The 14,516-nt window shown below is 44.6% G+C and overlaps 2 non-coding genes across 2 annotated transcripts; both read left to right on the top strand.

Moving 5' to 3' along the window:
- Positions 1 to 10,156: 10,156 nt before the first annotated feature.
- Positions 10,157 to 10,241, top strand: trnak-uuu (transfer RNA lysine (anticodon UUU)). The gene is given in 2 exon segments: positions 10,157 to 10,193; positions 10,206 to 10,241. It is a non-coding gene; the product is annotated as a tRNA-Lys (tRNA).
- A 3,889-nt stretch (positions 10,242 to 14,130) lies between these two features.
- Positions 14,131 to 14,212, top strand: trnas-cga (transfer RNA serine (anticodon CGA)). The gene has a single exon. It is a non-coding gene; the product is annotated as a tRNA-Ser (tRNA).
- The last annotated feature ends 304 nt before the right edge of the window (positions 14,213 to 14,516 follow it).

The following is a 14,516-nucleotide window of genomic DNA, read 5'->3' as shown; positions in this document are numbered from 1 at the left end:
CACAGCAAGTAGCTGGATCCGGATCCATAGGAGAGAGATCGGTACCAACCGCCACAGGGACTCGAAGAGGCGGAAGCAGCAGCAGCAACAGCGCAGGAGCCCTGCTCTCGAATCCAGCCGTTCCCAGCGGAGAGCTGCCAGTCCCGGCCTGAGCCCTGTCTGGGAGCCGCCTGTCATTCTTTCTTCACAGAACGGGACCGATCCAGTTTCAGCTCACACACAAGCTCAGGAATCCCACTCCTGACAGATTCACTTAGAAAAACCTTGTTTAGATTCAGTGAATTGGGATTTAATTCAATCCTCATCTGCCCTCCGCTCTGTCAGTTCAGGACTTTATTTAAACCGACACTTGGAGCTCTGTTTCACAGGGTGCCGACTGTTTAAGCATTTCTCAGTCCCACTACAAACACCTTTTGCTGCTAACTTCTGCTTAATACAAAGTTCCCAGGAACGAGGGAATTTCTCCTGGGTACTGAGTTCGAGTTAAGGAACATTAGAGGTGCGATTACACTGCTTGGTGTATTCTATAGGCCACCAGCTAGTGGGACGGATATAGATGAGCACATTTTCAGGGAAATTACAGAGAGGTACAAAAGGCATAGAGCAGTAATAACTGGGGATTTCAACTACCCTAATATAAACAATTTTACAACACCAAGTTATAGTCCAGCAATTTCATTTTAAATTCACAAGCTTTCGGAGGCTTCCTCCTTCCTCAGGTAAATGTTTTAAAATAAAATTGCTGGACTATAACTTGGTGTTGTAAAATTGTTTACAATTGTCAACCCCAGTCCATCACCGGCATCTCCACATCATGACTACCCTAATATAGACTGGGATAACAATAATATAAGGCGCATAGAAGGGGAAGAATTTTTGAAATGTGTTCAGGATAACTTTCTCGACCAGTACGTTTCTGGCCCACTGAGGAAGGAGGCATTGCTGGAATTGGTTCAAGATAATGAGGCAGGCCAAGTGGAGCAAGTGTCAGTGGGGGAGCATTTAGGAAGCAGCGATCAGTATCATAAGGATTAGAATAGCTATGGAAATGGACTCTGTCCAATCTTAGTAAAAATACTCAATTGGAGGAGGGTCAATTTCAGTGGGATGAGAACAGATCTGGCCCCGGTAAATTGGAATTAAAGATTGTCAGGCAAAACTATAATTGGACAGTGGGCGGCTTTTAGAAAGATGATTCGGGTATGGAGAAGGTACATTCCAACGAGGTAGAAAGGTAGGGCAACTAAAGCCAGAGCTCCCTGGATAATAAAAGAGATAGAGAATAAGATGAAGCGGGGAAAAGTGGCGTATGACAGATGTCAGATTGATAACACAAGTGCCAACCAGAGAGAATATAGAAAGATCAGAGGGGAAGTGAAAAAGGAAATAAGAGGGGCAAAGAGAAAGCATAAGAATAGCGGAAAACATAAAATTGAATCAAAAAGTATTCTACAGACATGTTAACAGTAAACGGGTAGTAAGAGGAGGGGTGGGGACGATTAGGGACCATAAAGGAGATCTACTCATGGAGGCAGTGGGCATGGCAGAGGTACTAAATGAGTACTTCGCATTGTTCTTTACCAAGGAAGAAGATGCTGCCAGATTCTCGATAAAGTAAGATATAGTTAAGATACTGGATGGGCTATAAAATGAGAAAGAAGAGGTACTAGAAAGGCTTGTTGTACTTAAAATAGATAAGTCAACTAGTCTGGATGGGATGCACCCGAGGATGCTGAGGGAAGTAAAGGGGGAAATTGCAGAGGTACTGGCCATTATCTTCCAGACATCCTTAGTTATGGGGATGGTGCCAGAGGAGTGGAGAATTGCAAAGGTTACAACCTTGTTCAAAAAAAGGGTGTAAAGATAAACCCAGCAACTATAGGCCAGTAAGTTTATCCTCGGTGATGGGGAAAGTTTTGGAAATGATAATCCGGGACAGAATTAACAGTCACTTGGACGAGTGTGGATTGATTAGGGAATGCCAGCACGGATTTGTTAAAGGCAAATCGTGTTTAACCAACTTGATAGAGTTGTTTGATGAGGTAACAGAGAGGGTAGATGAGGTCAATGCAGTTGACGTGGTGTATATGGACTTTCAAAAAGCGTTTGATAAAGTGCCATGTGGTAGGCTTGCGATCAAGATTGCAGCCCATGGAACACATGGGACAATAGCAACATGGATGCAACACCAGCTAAATGACAGGAAACAGAAAACTGTTGTTTTTTTGGACTGGAGGGAGGTGGGCAATGGTGTACCAGAGGGGTCGGTGCTGGGACCACTGCTTTTCTTGATATATATTAATGACTTGGGCTTTGGAGTAAAGAGTACAATATCAAAATTTGCAGATTACACAAAACTTGGAAGAGTAGAGAACAGTGAGGTGGATAGACTTGAAGAGGATATGGACACGCCGGTGGCATGGACGGACACGTGGCAGATGAAGTTTAACGCGGAACAATGCGAGGTGATGGATTTCAGTGGGAAAAACGAGGAGAGGCAATATAAACTAAAGGGCACAATTCTAAAAGGGTTAGAGGAACAGAGGGACCTGGGGGTATATGTGCACAAATCGTTGAAAGTGGCAGGGCAGGTTGAGAAAGCGGTTTAAAAAGCAGCCGGGGTCCTGGGCTTTATAAAGAGGGGCATAGAGTACAAAAACAAGCAAGTCATGATGAAACTTCATAAAACACTATTTCGGCCACAAATGGAATATTGTGTCCAGTTCTGGGCAGTGCACTTTTGGAAGGATGTGAAAGCCTTGAGAGGGTGCAGAGGAGATTTACTACAATGATTCCAGGGATGAGGGACTTAAGTTACATGGATAGATTGAAGAAGCTGGGAATGTTCACCTTGGAACTGAGAAGGCTGAGAGGAGAATTGATAGAGATATTCAAAATCATGAAGGGTCTCGACAGGGTAGATAGAGTGAAACTGTTCCCATTGGCGGAAGGGACATGAAACAAAAGGCATAGATTTAAGGTGATTGGCAAAAGAACCAAAGGTGACATGAGGAAAAACTTCTTCACACAGCGAGTGGTTGGAATCTTTGCTTTTTGTGCTTTGCATGTGAAGAAATGTCATCATTTTACCGACTGTATCTTAAGAGTGGGATTAAAAGTTCAGTGTTTATGACACCAGGAATCTTGTGCAGCCGTTGTTAAATTTATCAAAGCAGGCAATTGTCGACGTTTATCACAAGAACGCCCTAACCGGATATGCGGTCAAGTTGAAAGTAACGCAACGAGAAGCATCTGATACAACACGAAAGGCATCGGGCTCTGACAAAAATCCCCACCGTTTTTCTTTTCCAACATAAAGGGTGTGACATTTATTCTCTGAACATCGAAACAGTCTGGTATCGTTCACGACAGAAATCTCCACGTCACAGCGAATTAGCCTTTCGTGACCTTGTCTATCAAGATGAATTGTGATTTCCGTGAAGCCAATGTTCCATTCCTTTATAAGTTTCATGTGCCTGCTCTCCAATAACAAGGTTTTTTTTAGTCCACAGGGTAAATGTTGGACTAACAGCTCTGCTCAGCCGACAATGATCACGGTACATTTTCTTGCAGACAAAACACACATTGAAACCCTGGAACTTTGAGGCGATGAATCCTCAGGAAAAATAAAATAAGGGCTCGAATCAATCTTACCAATAGCACCAACGAGAAAGGTGAAGAGGTCACCTTCTAAACCAGTAATTCACTCAACTAAACCTTGAGATTGTAGCGACCAAAAAAACAACTGTCTCCTGTCAGTTTACTTTTCCAAAATGAATGGTTGAAGCTTGCAGGAGTTAAAATCCAACGAGCCGGTCTTCACTCTTAAACCAGCAACTATGAAGTTAAGAGAAACGTGCCGGAGAAATACTCGATTTCAGCGCGGTGACACTGGGCCAGAGTAAAGTTCAGTTAATATGATCGCCGTGTGGCGAGAGGGTGGATTTGGAACTCCTGATCGACCGCACTGCGCATTTTCCAGATCTGCTTCGAGCACCAATCCCTTCAATTCATCACTTACAGGGACAATTCGATTCTCGGTTTCTTTTCGCTGAACTTGACGAGATCTTCAAAATTGAAAGAGACCCATATCAAAGCTAACCTCTTCACCGACATGCTCACAGATACAAAGCGACCAAACTCGGCTTCAGTGAGATGAAAGCCCAGAGAGGTTTCAAGGCGGAAGGCAATTGCAAAGAAAGCTCGTTCAATGAAAGTGCAGGTCATTGAGGTGCCTTTAAAGTCCAGATTGTTTGAACTGAACTTCTTCCGAAAGCGCTTGAGATTCAGGTGGAGTAATTTGGGGACTTCTTTTCCCTCTTTCCAAAAGTTTGAACCACACGTCAAGATCAAAAGTCGAGGGCTAAATTTGGGCTTCTCCCGGGTATGAACCTCGAATCGAGAATTATACCCCGACCTAATCGCGCCCAGAAATAAGTCAAGGGGATTCAGTCTAAGTAAAATAATGGTATTGGAGAAAAAAATTAGATTAAAGATAGACAAATCTCCAGGACCCGATGTTTACCATCCCAGGGGATTAAATGGAGTAGGTGAGGAAATTGTACATGCTTCATTCATGATCGATCAAACTCTCTTGTTTCAGGAATTGTTCCATGGATTGAAAAATTGCCAATGTCATTCCATTATTTATGAACGGGAGGAGAGATAAGGTAGGAAATTATAGACCTATTAGTCTGTCGTCTGTTGTGAGGCAGTTACCAGTATATGTTATTAGGGAAGAGTGACTGAGCACTTGGATAAATATGAATTGATCAGAGAAGCCAGCATGGATTTGTAAAGGGTAAGTCAAGTCTAACAAAACTAGTTTTTTTTTCATTCGTTCACGGGATGTGGGCGTCGCTGGCAAGGCCGGCATTTATTGTCCATCCCTAATTGCCCTCGAGAAGGTGGTGGTGAGCCGCCTTCTTGAACCGCTGCAGTCCGTGTGGTGACGGTTCTCCCAAAGTGCTGTTAGGAAGGGAGTTCCAGGATTTTGACCCAGCGACAATGAAGGAACGGCGATATATTTCCAAGTCGGGATGGTGTGTGACTTGGAGGGGAACGTGCAGGTGGTGTTGTTCCCATGCGCCTGCTGCCCTTGTCCTTCCAGGTGGTAGAGGTCGCGGGTTTGGGAGGTGCTGTCGAAGAAGCCTTGGCGAGTTGCTGCAGTGCATCCTGTGGATGGTGCACACTGCAGCCACAGTGCGCCGGTGGTGAAGGGAGTGAATGTTTAGGGTGGTGGATGGGGTGCCAATCAAGCGGGCTGCTTTATCTTGGATGGTGTCGAGCTTCTTGAGTGTTGTTGGAGCTGCACTCATCCAGGCAAGTGGAGAGTATTCCATCACACTCCTGACTTGTGCCTTGTAGATGGTGGAAAGGCTTTGGGGAGTCAGGAGGTGAGTCACTCGCGGCAGAATACCCAGCCTCTGACCTGCTCTCGTAGCCACAGTACTTATATGGCTGTTCCAGTTAAGTTTCTGGTCAATGGTGACCCCCAGTATGTTGATGGTGGGGGATTCGGCGATGGTAATGCCGTTGAATGTCAAGGGGAGGTGGTTAGACTCTCTTTTGTTGGAGATGGTCATTGCCTGGCACTTGTCTGGCGCGAATGTTACTTGCCACTTATGAGCCCAAGCCTGGATGTTGTCCAGGTCTTGCTGCATGCAGGCTCGGACTGCTTCATTATCTGAGGGGTTGCGAATGGAACTGAACACTGTGCAGTCATCAGCGAACATCGCCATTTCTGACCTTATGATGGAGGGAAGTTCATTGATGAAGCAGCTGAAGATGGTTGGGCCGAGGACACTGCCCGGAGGAACTCCTGCAGCAATGCCCTGGGGCTGAGATGATTGGCCTCCAACAACCACTACCATTTTCTTTTGTGCTAGGTATGACTCCAGCCACTGGAGAGTTTCCCCCCTGATTCCCATTGACTTCAATTTTACTAGGGCTCCTTGGTGCCACACTCGGTCAAATGCTGCCTTGATGTCAATGGCAGTCACTCTCACCTCACCTCTGGAATTCAGCTCTTTTGTCCATGTTTGGACCAAGGCTGTAATGAGGTCTGGAGCCGAGTGGTCCTGGCGGAACCCAAACTGAGCATCGGTGAGCAGGTTATTGGTGAGTAAGTGCCGCTTGATAGCACTGTCGATGACACCTTCCATCACTTTGCTGATGATTGAGAGTAGACTGATGGGGCGGTAATTGGCCGGATTGGATTTGTCCTGTTTTTTGTGGACAGGACATAGCTGGGCAATTTTCCACATTGTCGGGCGGATGCCAGTGTTGTAGCTGTACTGGAACAGCTTGGCTAGAGGCGCAGCTAGTTCTGGAGCACAAGTCTTCAGCACTACAGCTGGGATGTTGTCGGGGCCCATAGCCTTTGATGTATCCAGTGCACTCAGCCGTTTCTTGATATCACGTGGAGTGAATCGAATTGGCCGAAGACTGGCTTCTGTGATGGTGGGGATATCGGGAGGAGGCTGAGATGGATTATCCACTCGGCATTTCTGGCTGAAGATGGTTGCAAACGCTTCAGCCTTGTCTTTTGCACTCACGTGCTGGACTCCGCCATCATTGAGAATGGGGATGTTTGCAGAGCCTCCTCCTCCCGTTAGTTGTTTAATTGTCCACCACCATTCACGACTGGATGTGGCAGGACTGCAGAGCTTTGATCTGATCCGTTGCTTGTGGAATCGCTTAGCTCTGTCTATAGCATGTTGCTTCCGCTGTTTAGCATGCATGTAGTCCTGAGTTGTAGCTTCACCAGGTTGGCACCTCATTTTTAGGTACGCCTGGTGCTGTTCCTGGCATGCTCTTCTACACTCCTCATTGAACCAGGGTTGATCCCCTGGCTTGTTGGTAATGGTAGAGTGAGGAATATGCTGGCCATGAGGTTACAAATTGTGCTGGAATACAATTCTGCTGCTGCTGATGGCCCACAGCGCCTCATAGATGCCCAGTTTTGAGCTGCTAGATCTGTTCTGAATCTATCCCATTTCGCACGGTGGTAGTGCCACGCAACACGTTGGATGGTGTCCTCAATGCGAAGACGGGATTTCATCTCCACGTTATTACATCTTGAAGATGTAATAACGTGGTAGATAATGCAGTGTCTATGGGTGTTATATGCATATTGACTTCCAGAGGCATTCGATGAGGTACCACATAAGAGACTGTTAACAATGAGAGCACATGGAAATTAAAGCAACCTATTGACATGGTTGGGGAGTTGGTTGGAAGGTAGGCGTCAGAGAGTCGGGATAATGGATCTGTGCTCAAATTGACAGGATGAGATTAGTGGTGTCCCCCAGGGATCTGTACCGGGGCATTAGCTTTTTACTATATGCATAAATGAGGCAAATGAAGAAATAGAGAGCCATATATCCAAGTTTGTCGACGACACCAACTTAGGTGACACGGTGAGTAATGTAGATTGGAGCATAAAGTTGCAAAGCGAAATTGATAGATTAAGTAAGTTGGTAAAACTGTGGCAGATGGAGTTTACATAGAATTACATAGAATGTACATCTCAGAAACAGACAATTCGGCCCAACTAGACGACGCCGGTGTTTATGCTGCAGACGAACCTCATCCAACCCCGCTTCATCGAACCCAATGAGCAAACCCTAATATTCCTTTCTCCTCCATGTGTTTATCTCTCTTCCCCGTAAATGCATCCATGCTTTTCGCCTTAACTGCTCCTTGTGGTAGCGAGTTGCACATTCTAGCGAGCATCTTTGCAAATGTGGTTCTCTTGAATGCCATATTGGATTAAATTGTGACTATCTGATATTTATGGCCCCAATTTTGGACTCCTCCCCCCAAAATTGCAAACACCTTATCTACGTCTGACCTATCAAACCCTTGCATAATCTTAAAGTCCTATTTCAGCTCACCCTCAGCATTCTATTTTCTATGGAAAAGAACCGAAGATTGTTCAATCTTTCAATATGGGGAAGTGTGAAGTCATACACTTTGGACCTCAGCAAGATAGATCAGATATTTTCTAACATGTGAGAGGCTAGGAACTGTGGGGGAGGAAAGATGTTCCGAGTCCAAGTGCAGAAATCATGAAATGTCAGTGGACAGTTACAAAAAATAATTTAAAATTCTAATGGAACTTTGGCCTTTATCTTAAGGGAGCTGGAATTCAAAGGGGTGGAAGTTATGTTCCAGTTATATAAACTCTGCTGAGACTACATTTAGAGTACTGCATTCAGTTCTTGGCACCACACCTCAGGGAGGATATATTGGCCTTGGTGAGGGTGCAGCGCAGATTGACCAGAATTATACCGGGGCTAAAATGGTTAATTTATGCGGACAAGTTGCACAGAAAAGGTTTGTATTTCCTTGTGTATAGAAGATTAAGTGTTGATGTAATCGAGTTGTTGAAGGTGATTAAATGAACCAATCGTGTGTGTGTGAGCTGTGAGACAGCTTGAAATACCAATCCTCTCCACCACTGGGGACTGAGTCTTCCAACATACAGGGATTTTCACTCGTGTAAGTTTCATCCACATTTTCTGCTCTTCATTTCTCCGACCTGCTTGTTGCGCCTTTCCCTGGAATTCAGGACTTACAGGAAAAACTCGATTCTGCGGTCAATCTTCGGGTCACATGGTGAGATTTCAAATAATTGAGATCGACCCTTATCAACCCCAATATCGTCACCGACACGTTTGACGAATGCAAAGCAGCTTCTATCGTGGCTTGGCTGCACAACTCCTTCAAAGATACTGTCGGTAATTGGAGGGTCTTTCAGGTCATGACACGAACATAACAGTTCGCACTGCCGTTTTCCCCAAGGCGCTTCAGATTCATGTGGAATGATTTCGGTCTGGCGGTCAAATCCGTTCCCTCTTTCCGAATCCACCTTTGAACCCGGGAGTTTTGGTATTTTTGATAACCGAGAACAAACTGGTTTGTCCTGTATTTTACATTACTTTCCGGATATTACAGATAAGCAGAGCACTTGAGCTGTCACAGGTGTGACTTTAACTTTTCTCTCTCTCCTCTAAATCTCCCCGGCAACTGCCACTAACCACAATCTTCTGTCACATTTCTCCATCAGAAAGTTCAGAGTCTCGGTTTCCAAATGAAAATACGCCCATCTCTTCAATCAACGATAGCCCAGAGAGAGTTACTTAGTTTCAGCTCCCAATTTCCCCAAATCCTCAAAGTAGCATGGAAATAATTGTCCTTAAGTTAATAATAATAATATCATTAAAAGTTCTTATCGTCTGGGGCTTTGTTTCAGATTCCACGGTTTTTAAAGGTCACTGCGGATGTTTAACGAAGCGCCTCTTGGTTGGAGGCTTCTGTGTGGGAAAGATCACGAAGCGATAATTGAGAGACCGAGGATGAAGCTGTTTGATGGGAGCACTGGTGACACAGACCGTGCGCGGCTCCAGTGGCGCAATGGGTCAACGCGCGTTACTTCAAAAATAATCATATGCTGGAGAAATGCTGGAGTTGTGAGCTCCAGCGCCATCGAAAGTAGTTGAACCTTCCAAACATCTTGACTGGAGTTCAAGGTACATCCGGTTCCATAACGCATCCACTTCTTCATGTCCCCATGTGGGCACTGAGGCTCCTCTGGCGGACCGTCGTGCAATAGCAGGTGCGAGTTTATTTGTTTTCAGAGGAGAGGGTGCGATTGGCGACAGCTGAAATGGTCAAGCGGCCGGCACGAGATCTTTGAATCCAAAGAACCAAAAACACAATTCTTCTTTCCGTGAAGCAGGTTTTGATCGATTTGAAGTGTCATGTAGGGAAAATTCGGGAGGCAAACTTGCTGCCTGGTGTCACGGTGTAACGGGTGAAATTATTCCGCTTTCAATTGTTGATCGGCTGAAAGGTCGAGAGGCCTTTTCCAGCTCCCGTGTGGAACAAGTTTAGCTTTTGAGCCATTGGATAAAGTGTTTTTATTTAATTGCTGCTAACGAATAACAAGACATTTTGTACAACCAAGAAGAACTGCAAAATCACGATTTCGCTGCCCATGTTTCTTACATCATGTTCAACAGAAACAAGGATTCTCCTCAACACGTTGCTGAAAATTTTTTCAAAGGGATCCACCCCCAAATTCGGCATCGACAGGGATAATTCAGAGACCCACCATGTATCTGTGTGATGGAAACCCATCCAACAGCGAGCCTGGATAGCTCAGTCGGTAAAGCATCAGATTTTTAAAACAGGTAGTGATCTGAGGGTCCAGGGTTCAAGTCCCTGTTCAGGTTAAAAAATTTAAAACACCAGGCAAGTTCTGCTTTTCCAGCGGACCAACATCAGCGAAAGGAGCTCAGAGTCAGCGATCCAGTCCAACGAGCCTGCTCCGCCATTTGATAACGTCATCGCTAATCTTGGACCTCAACTCCACTTTCCCGACCGATCCCCATGTTCCTTCGTGTCCAAAAATCGACCGAACACAGTTTTGAATCTATTCAATGGCTCAGCATCCACAGCCCTCTGGGGGAGAGAATTCCAATGGCTCACAACCCTCTCAGTGAAGAAATCTCTGTTCCAAATGGCCGGCCCCTTATGTTCTCGTCTCTCCAGTCAGGGGAAACAGCGTCCCAGCATCTACCCTGTCAAGCCCTCCAAGAATTTTACATGTTTCAATGAGATCACCTCATTATTGTAAACTGCAGAGAATGTCGGCCTACTCCACTCAATATCCCCTCACAGGACAACCCTCCCATCCCAGGAATCAATCCAGTGAACCTTTGTTGCACCCACTCTAAGGCAAGTGTATTGTTCCACAGATCAAAACTGTACACAGTGCACCAGATGTGGTCTCACGAAAGCGCTATATAATTGCAGCAAAACTTCCTTATCTTTGGAATCCAACTACCTCCCAATGAAGGCCAACATACAATTTGCTTTCCGAATTGCTTGCTGCACCTGCACGTTAACTTTCTGTGATCCGTGTACAAGGACACACAAATCCCTATGAATACCAACATTTCGTAGTCTCTCATCTTTTAAAAGATATTCTGCTTTTCTATTCTTCCAACCAAAGTGAATAATCTCACATTTCCCCACTTTATACTTTATTTGCCAACTTCTAGCCCACTCACTTAACCTGTCTGTATCACTTTGCATCCTCTTTGCGTCCTCCTCACGGCTTACCTTCCCACCTAGTTTTGTATCGTGAGCAAACTTGGATACATTATACTCGGTCAGCTCATCTAAGTCAGTAATATAGATTGTAAATCGCTGAGGTCCGAGCACTGATCTTCACGACACCCCACTAGTTACAACCTGCCAACCCGAAAATTACCTGTTTATTCCTACTTTCCGTTTTCTGGACGTCAACAAATCCCCAATCCATCCTAATAGATTACCCACAATCCCATGAGCCCTCATCTTGTTTAACAACCTTTGTGTGGCATCTTGTCGAATGCCTTTTGAAAATCCAAATGTTCTACATCCACTGGTTCTCCCTTATCTACCCTGCTATCGACACCCTCGAAACTTTGAATAGAGTTGTCAAGTACGATTTCCCTTTCATAAAACCGTGTCGCATGTGCCGAACCAGATTATGATTTTCTAAGTGCCCTGTTAACAAGTCTCTAGTAATAGATTCTCGCAATTTCCCTGCTACTATTGTCAGGCTAAATGGGCTGTAGTTCCCTGTTTTCTCTCTTCCCTCCTTTCTTGAATAGTGGAGTTACATTTGGTATCTTCCAATCCATGGGGATGTTTCTAGAATCATGGGAACTCTGGAAGATAAAACCAATGCATCCACTTTCTCTGCAGCCACCTCTTTTAAAACCCTGTGATGTAGGCTATCAGGTCCAATGAATTTGTCAGCTTTTTGTCCCATTAATTTCTACAGTACTTTTTCTTGACTAATTTAATTGCTTAGGTTCCTCACTCTTATTAGAACCTTGGTTCCCCAATAATTCTGGTATGATTTTTGTGTCTTCTCCTGTGAAGACAGACACAAAATACTTGTTTAACGTCTCTGCCGTTTCCTTATTCTCCATTTTTAATTCTCCCGTCTCTGACTCCAAGGGGTCCATGTTTACTTTCGCTAATCTCTTCCTTTTTGCGTACTTGCAGAAGCTCTTACAATCCATTTTTATATTTCTTGCTGGTTTACCCTCATTCTATTTTCTCGCATTTTTGCAATTCCTCGGTCATCCTTTGCTGATTTCTAAAAACCCTCCTAATCCTCAGGCTTAGTAATCTTTTTGGTAACATTGTAAGCCTCTTTTAACCTAATTCTATCATTAATTTCTCCAGTTAACCAAGGTTGGACCACTTTTCCGGTTGAGTTTTTAATCCTCAAGCGAATGTTATTTTGTTGAAGAATTATGAATTATTTCTTTGAATGTTCGCCATTGCTTATCTACCATCATATTTTTAATCTAATTTCCCAAACTACCTCAGCCAACTCACCCCTCATAACTACCTTAGAGGTTTTGTTTAAATTTAAGACCCTAGTTTCGGACTCAACGACATCACTATCAAACTCAATATGAAATTCTATCATATTATGATCATTCTTCCCCAGAGGATCATTGACTATAAGATTACTAATTAACCCTGTGTCATTACACAATACTAGATCTAAAATAGCCTGTTCCCTTGTTGGTTCTTCGACATATTGATCTAGAAAACTGTCTCGACTGCATTGAATGAACATAAAACAGTTTATCTTGAGTTGCAATAGAATGATCCCCGGACTTGAAGGGTTAAGTTACGAGGAGAGATTACACAAATTGGGGTTGTATTCTCTAGAGTTTAGAAGGTTAAGGGGTGATCTAAACGAAGTTTTTAAGATGTTAAGGGGAACAGATAGGGTGGATAGAGAGAAACTATTTCGGTTGGTTGACGATTCTAGGAGTGGGGGCACAGTCTAAAAATTAGAGCCAGACCTTTCCGGAGTGAGATTAGAAAACATTTCTACACACAAAGGGTGATAGACGTTTGGAACTCTCTTCCGCAAACGGTAATTGATACTAGCTCAATTGCTAAATTTAAATGTGAGATAGATAGCTTTTTGGCAACCAAAGGCATTAAGGGATATGGGCCAAAGGCATGTATATGGAGTTAGATCACAGATCAACCATGATCTGATCAAATGGCGGAGCAGGCACGATGGGCTGAATGGCCTACTCCTGTTCCCACGTTCCTATGTTGCTACAACTTGACATTGCTGTCCATCGGATTGGAAAACGTGATTGGATGGACCGGTCGGATGTGGGTGTCAGCGAATTCTGCATTGTTTGCACCCCTCTGTTATCAGCGGCTCGTTGATCTTGGGCTCTGATTCTCACTTTGGGGATTTGCTGATTGACAAGTGAGAGAACCCGGACGAGCCCTGCGGTGTTCCCATTTTTAGTGCAAAATCACTAATTGGCTTCTCATGTCTTGTCAGCGGTGTAGTCGGCAGGATTGACTTAATTCCAGTGCATGGAGGAGGACAGAATGCAAAGGTTCTGTCGACGACAACACACATAGAGAAAGGAAAATGTCTCACGATGGTGTTCAGATTGAAACTGAATGTGAATGTATCCCAATTAACTTGACATCATGAATGGAAAATGGAAATGGTCCACCATTGGCCGGTAAAGGAACGCGGATATCCCGCATGGCAGGCGAGAATTTTACCCCAGAAACAGCAATGCCCGCACAGGAGTCGGCTGCATGTGTCCAGCTGGAAACCTGCCTCAAGAACATACAGTCTCATAGATCTCCTGTGATAACTTTCCTCATTCTGATCTGAAGCCGTGTAGGCTTCGTCGTTTGCAGCTGCGATGACCCAAAGATTAAGGCGTTGGAACTCGCAATGTGATTTTCCTACCCAGCTTCGACGCAACACACGTGGAGAAAGGAAAATATTTCAGAATGGTGAGCAGATTGAAGCAGAGTGCAAATAGATCCCAATTCACTCGATCTGATGAATGGAGAATGAAAATAATCCTGAATTGAGCGGAAATCGAAGCCCAACCTCACCACGTGACAGAGGAGGATTTCCATCACAAAAACAGCAATGCCCGCGCGTTGACAAGCTCCAACAATCAAGTTGGAAACCTGTCGGAGAGAGCATCGTATCACAGATCGCTTGTGATAAATCCACGCATTCTGATTTACAGCCGTGGACCCCAAACGTGTGTGGCTGCGATGGCCGAGTGGTTAAGGCGTTGGACTCGAAATCCAATGGGATTTTCCTGCGCAGGTTCGAATCCTGCTCGTAGCGCTATTTCTTAAAGTTATGTTCACTGCACAAATAAATATGAACTGGAGTTGACGAAAAACATTCCCTCTCTCAGAGAGATGCTTCAGCACGGCACATGCTTTTAATTGGGACCCCAATGGTCTCTTGCAAAATTGCAAGACACGTGAAGGAATCTCTCCCAAGCTCCATCTCAAATTCTGCCCGTTCGCAGAAATTGACATTTATACGATTTCTTCCTATACTTTGATCTCACATTGTCCCTGTCTCTGACTCTGTGTTTTCCCCTCATGACATGGCAGGGATCCTTGAACGGCCAAGGATGATT

Source organism: Heptranchias perlo, chromosome 20, assembly GCF_035084215.1.
Source record: "Heptranchias perlo isolate sHepPer1 chromosome 20, sHepPer1.hap1, whole genome shotgun sequence".
Classification (NCBI taxonomy): Eukaryota; Metazoa; Chordata; class Chondrichthyes; order Hexanchiformes; family Hexanchidae; genus Heptranchias; species Heptranchias perlo.
This window is presented reverse-complemented; position numbering and strand designations above follow the sequence as displayed.